The sequence below is a fragment of the Diadema setosum genome, chromosome 6 (genome assembly GCF_964275005.1).
Source record: "Diadema setosum chromosome 6, eeDiaSeto1, whole genome shotgun sequence".
In the NCBI taxonomy this organism is placed as follows: Eukaryota; Metazoa; Echinodermata; class Echinoidea; order Diadematoida; family Diadematidae; genus Diadema; species Diadema setosum.
Window position 1 is genome coordinate 22,528,901 of NC_092690.1, and position 5,730 is coordinate 22,534,630.

The window sequence follows — 5,730 nt, forward strand, 5'->3', positions numbered from 1 at the left end:
TTTTTTTTATAAATTTTGGCGAGCGAGCGCAGCGAGCGAGCCGAAAATTTTTGTATTTCAGCTTACAAAACATGGAATTCTTGTCATTTTTTGCTTATTAAATCTCACAATTATAGTGACGACCTTATAGAAAACGATTTATACCAACAAACTGAGGACTTGAAAAAATACTCTAAATTAGTACGAGCGAGTGAGCCGAAATTTGTATATTTCTGCGTCATCATTACGGTTTTTTCTTATCTTTTTTATTTTTGTTTGCGCCCCCCTCCCCCGTATGTTCGAAACCATTGGCGTCCTCTTTTGATCCAATCGCCGATCGCTTCAGAACGAATGAAATTGCAGTCGCTGCTCCGTGTAACATTTTTCCTGCTAAATATAAAATGACATGAGTGAACACAATAGACATTATCATTTTGTCCGCGTCATCGTCACGTTTTGTTGTTATCTTCTTCTCTTTTTTTTATACAAATTTTGGCGAGCGAGCGCAGCGAGCGAGCCGAAAATGTTTGTATTTCAGCTTACAAATCATAAAACTCTTGTCATTTTTTACTTATTAAATCTTACAATTCTAATCAAGATATAGTGACGGCCTTATAGATAACGATTTATACCAACAAACTGAGGACTTGAAAAAATACTCTATTATTAGTACGAGCGAGTGAGCCGAAATTTGTATATTTCCGCGTCATCATTACGTTTTGTTCTTATCTTGTTTGATTTGTTGTTTTTTTTTTTGCGCCCCCCCCCCATGTTCGAAACCGTTGACGCCCTCTTTTGATCCAATTGGCGATCGCTTCAAAAGGAATGAAATTGCAGCCGCTGCTCCGTGAAACATTTTGCCTGCTAAATATAAAATGACATGTGTGAACACAATAGACACTGTCATTTTGTCATCATCACGTTTTGTTCTTACCTTCTTTTTTGTATAAATTTTGGCGAGCGAGCGTAGCGAGCGAGCCGAAAATTTTTGTATTTCAGCTCACAGAACATGGAAATTTTGTGTGAACACAATAAACATTGTCATTTTGTCCGCGTCATCATCATGTTTTGTTTTTATCTTGTTTGATTTGGTTTTCTGCCCCCCCCCCCCCCCGCACCATTCTCCCTCCCCCTTCCGGGCGAGTTTTTTGTTTCTTTTTTCTTCTTCTTCTTCTTCTTTTTCTTCTTCTTCTTTTTTTTTTCTTCTTCTTCGTTTTTTTTCTTTTTTTCTTCTTACTTCTTCGTTTTTTTTTTTTCGTTTTTTTGCGCCCCCAAGTAGTGGCGCCCGGGGCACGTGCCCCCCTTGCCCCCCCCTAGATACGCCACTGGGTAGCAGGGACCAGTGAAGGCCGAGGAGCTGAGAGGACCGCCGATAGGGTAGCGTCTAGCTGAGTGGCCAGGTCAAGGGATGCTTCCAAGAGACAAGCCAAGCGACTGTGCCGAGGTCGACGACGAGTGTATCCGGATCGATGACGACTGAGCCAAGTTGAGGGGATCACCAGTTCGGGTCATCCAAGATAACCCAGTTATGTATTTGTGATTTGTTTCATACTATCTTTTATGCTCAATGTATTGTTATGGACGAGAAAGCTACAAAGACTTGAAAGATTAAACTCGAACATATCTGTATACGAACAGTTTGAATTTCCATTATTTCGGTGTCAGAGTAGCAGAGAAAAAAAAAGTCACTCACGTGACAATTTGGAGGTCCCACCGAGACACTGCTGCCTGATTAGAAAAAGTTATTCAGATACTCTTTGACATGCTTTAGGCTTAAATGCGATGTTTGTGTTTGATTGAAATTCCATTGCTCAATCATACACATTACCGTCATAAATTACGTGTTATTATTGTCGATGTAATAACTGTTTCGTATGTTTGATCGGAAACATTACCTCAGTGCGAATCGTGCGAGTATGTCGCCTTATGTGACAGTTTGGTTGAAGTTTTTCTCCCCAAGGTTATGCCCTTGGTGTTGCCTACTAGAGGCACATGTGTGATGTGGATTCGGGTATTGAATCTGTGTGGAGTGTTGCTCCATTTTCAAGGTTACGCCCTTGGTGTTGCATGTTATATGCATGTTTGATAGATTCGGGTTTGTGTGCATGAGTCTATGTGGAGTGTTACTCCTTTTTCAAGGTTACGCCCTTGGTATTGCCGGTTAGAGGCAGTGTGATAGATTCAGGGTTGCATGCATGAATGAATCTGTGCGCGAGTCTATGTGGAGTGTTACTCCCTTTTTCAAGGTTACGCCCTTGGTGTTGCCGGTTAGAGGCAGTTTGATAGACTCGGGGTTTGCGTGCATGAATTAGTTTGTGCGGAGTGTTACTTTATGGCAAGGCTACGCCCTGGATGTCGCCTGGTATAGGCATGTTTGGTGGATTGTAGTGTTGGGTTTGTACAGTCCCAAATCAATGGTGTGCTCATTGGGAGATACAGCTCTAGTATGCTTATTGACAAGGCATGTTTGGTATTTGGAATGTTTGTTGAGTGAACTCTTGTCATTTCACATTGCCTGCATTCCAGCACGCTTTTGACAAGGTACTAGCGGTTTGGTATGTGGAATACTTGTTGAGTGAATTTCAGCTGTTTGTCATTTGCAATTGTATGCTCATTCGGAGATACGAATTGTTGTTAAGTACGCTGGCTGCAAGGTAGTACTTTTGTCGAACTTTGATAGCTAGGTGTTAATCAGCTGTTGTGTACGATTACACGTCTGCTTAGTCTGGAAGTTACATAGTCAGTATGGCTAGTGTTGAGCAAATCAGAGAGTTCTCTTCATTAGGCAGAGAAATGGGCCTTAGTGGTGGTGAATTGAGTAGCTTTGTTTCACAGCGATGCCAGGCAATTGAAGCAGAGCTTAAAGCTGCCTGTGAAGCTGCCCGTGAAGCTGATCGTGAAGCACGTGAAGCTGAGCGTGAACGCGATGCTCTAGAAAAGGCGCGCGAACACGAAATAAAATTAGCACAGTTGCGTGCAAGGGAAGAAACAGCGAATGTTGGTAGGCCCCAGTTAGCTGGCTTAAAGCTGAAAGTAGGTCGATTTGACGACGCACATGACAAGTTTGATGCTTATGTCACAAAGTTCGAAATGTTGATGAAAAGTCAGAATATCCCGGTAGACATGTGGGTGTTGTATTTGATTTCCAATCTGACAGGCAAAGCGTTAGATGTTGTGAATCGGATGAGTGCTGATGATCGCGAGAATTATGCTACAGTGAAGCATGAGTTGATGTCATATTATCATCTCACTGAAGAGGGGTATAGGAGGAGTTTCAGATCAGCCAAGCCAATGAAATTTGAGCGCCCAAAACAGTTTGCTACTCGAATGAAGGGGTATTTTGATCATTGGGTGGAAGAGGCTGAGATTGGGGATACTAGAAAGGATGTAGAAGATTTGATTTTGCAAGAGCAATTTCTCATAGATTGTCCCAGAGAAGTAGTTAGGTTTGTCAAGGAACGAAAATGTAAAGATTTCAAGGAGGTAGTTGACTGCGCAGAAATCTATGTAGAAGCTCACGGCCCTCATGCATTTTCGGGTGTACAGAAATCGGAAAGAAACCGATCAGATTCAAAGCCGGATAGCAAACCGCCCCAACAAAATCAGGTCAAGAAGAGTAGTGCGTATCAGAAACCGGCTGATGCTCAGTCAAAGGCAGGAAAGGCTATGGGAAATAGGACTTTTCAGGGCAGGGGTTGCTATATGTGTGGAAACCCAAATCACATGAAAAGAGATTGTCCCATGTTGTCTAGGCCTGTATCAGCTCAAGGTTTGATGGGTGCTGGGGAAGGTACGGCCCCAAAAGTAGACATGAATGTGGCGAATGAGGTGTCTCGGGGTGATTCTAAGCCGGGAGTTGTTGGTTCGACGGCAGGTTGTTTCCCCATTGAAAGAGTGGTCGATGACTTTGAGGATGTGAAAATGAAAGTGGTTGACATGGCATACAATGATGTCGGCATACAATGATGTCGCCGCGATGGTGAATCGTATGCCGGTTGTGTCTGGGAGGCTGATGCCAGATAATACACCCGTGTCTGTTTTGCGTGATACAGGTTGTAGTACGTGTGTGGTGAAGGAGAGATTGGTTAGAAATGACCAATTAACAGGTCAACATCAGGCAGTGAGGTTAATTGACGGTAAGGTTAGGCGTTTTCCCGTGGCTAAGGAAGCTGTTGACTCGCCATATTTTGAAGGGGAAGTTGAAGCCGTGTGCATGCCTGATTGTTTGAGTGAGGTAGTTATCGGGAATGTAGAAGGGGCTCGTGAACCGAGTGACCCCAATCTACATTGGGTCCCAAAGAGTGTTGTGTCTGACCCGGATGTAGAGGTCATAACCCCGGATATGGGTCTAGAAAGTTCAAATGATGGTGTAGAACAGGACGTCGAGGTCGCAATCCCGGGTGAATTGGATGATACAGGGATGGCTGTTCAAACTCGTGCACAAAAGGTGAAGGATTCGAGGCCAAGTAAAGGTTTGACTGTTGCAGATCCTGTTGATAATGTGCGGTCGAGTGAATTTCTAAGGGAACAAAAAGATGATGAGTCGTTGCGCCCTCTATGGCAGAAAATAGGACAGGTTGAGAATTCCAAGTACAAGTTTGTGTGTGAACAGGGGTTTCTACTTAGGCAGAAAGAGGATGAAAGTAATCAGGGCATAGGTCCTAAATTGCTCGTAGTGCCTAAGCCTCGTAGGAACGAGACAATGCGAGTCGCACATGACTCACTCCTAGGTGAACACTTGGGTATCATTAATACTTTGTCTAAGATTCAGACTCAGTTCTGTTGGCCTGGGATGTCGGAAGATGTGGCTAATTTCTGCAGGTCATGTTATTGTGATGTATGCCAAAGGACTACAGGTATTGACAAAAATAGCCGACATGAGGAGGTACCAGTGGCCAGTTGCTTTGAGGTTGAGGGGGTCGAAGGCAATGAGGAAGTTGTTGAGGTCATGGCTGACGAGGAAGATGTGGCAAAGGCTGGTTCTGGTTTGATTAGGGAGATGTCCAGTATGCCTTGTGTAGTACAGATGGAGTTTGTTGACATGGTAACAGTAGATCCAGTCCAATGTGGAATCTCGTTGACGACTGAACAACCAGTGCGATCTCCGCCTCATAGGGTACCTCGGGCTATGGAAGAGGTGATTAGCAAGGAGGTCGATTCCATCTTGAAGTTAGGAGTAATCGAGCAATCCACCCATCCACCCCTCGTGATAGTCTAAAAGCCGAACGGCTGACCTCATGAGCAGATTGCTGTAACTGTTTATATTGTTGTTTGTAATGGTCCTTGCTTTTCCATTATAGGTTAATGAGGTATAACTCAAAGAAAGAGAAGAACATAATGATGGAACACATATTTGTTGAGTTGTTATGAATAAAAAAATGCGCATGTAAGTGCAAATGCTACAAAAGCTTTTCTCTCTCTCTCTTATTTCTCTTACAGGATCAGCGAATCGCGATTACAATGTAGATATAAAGGGATTAAGAGTAAGGAATAATGCTTAAGGCTTGGTTAAATCTCACAGTATATGTATTCAAGTATACATTAGGTACTAGAATACTAGGCGTATTAAGAGGTAGCAGGTGTTAACCAGGTAGCAATATTACATTTCAGTAGATTTTCATCCAGATAAACATGTAAATAGCAACAATATTATCTTGTAAGGTTTGTGCAACATGGAAGTATCAGAAAATGAAAGCAAAGATACAGACAAACATATTCAGATATCTGAGCAGGAATATGTGATAGTAGAGA

At 42.9% G+C, this 5,730-nt stretch overlaps 1 pseudogene; it reads left to right on the top strand.

Annotated features, from left to right (window-relative positions):
• The first annotated feature begins 2,953 nt into the window (after positions 1-2,953).
• LOC140230015 (uncharacterized) lies at positions 2,954-5,311 on the top strand (annotated as a pseudogene).
• The last annotated feature ends 419 nt before the right edge of the window (positions 5,312-5,730 follow it).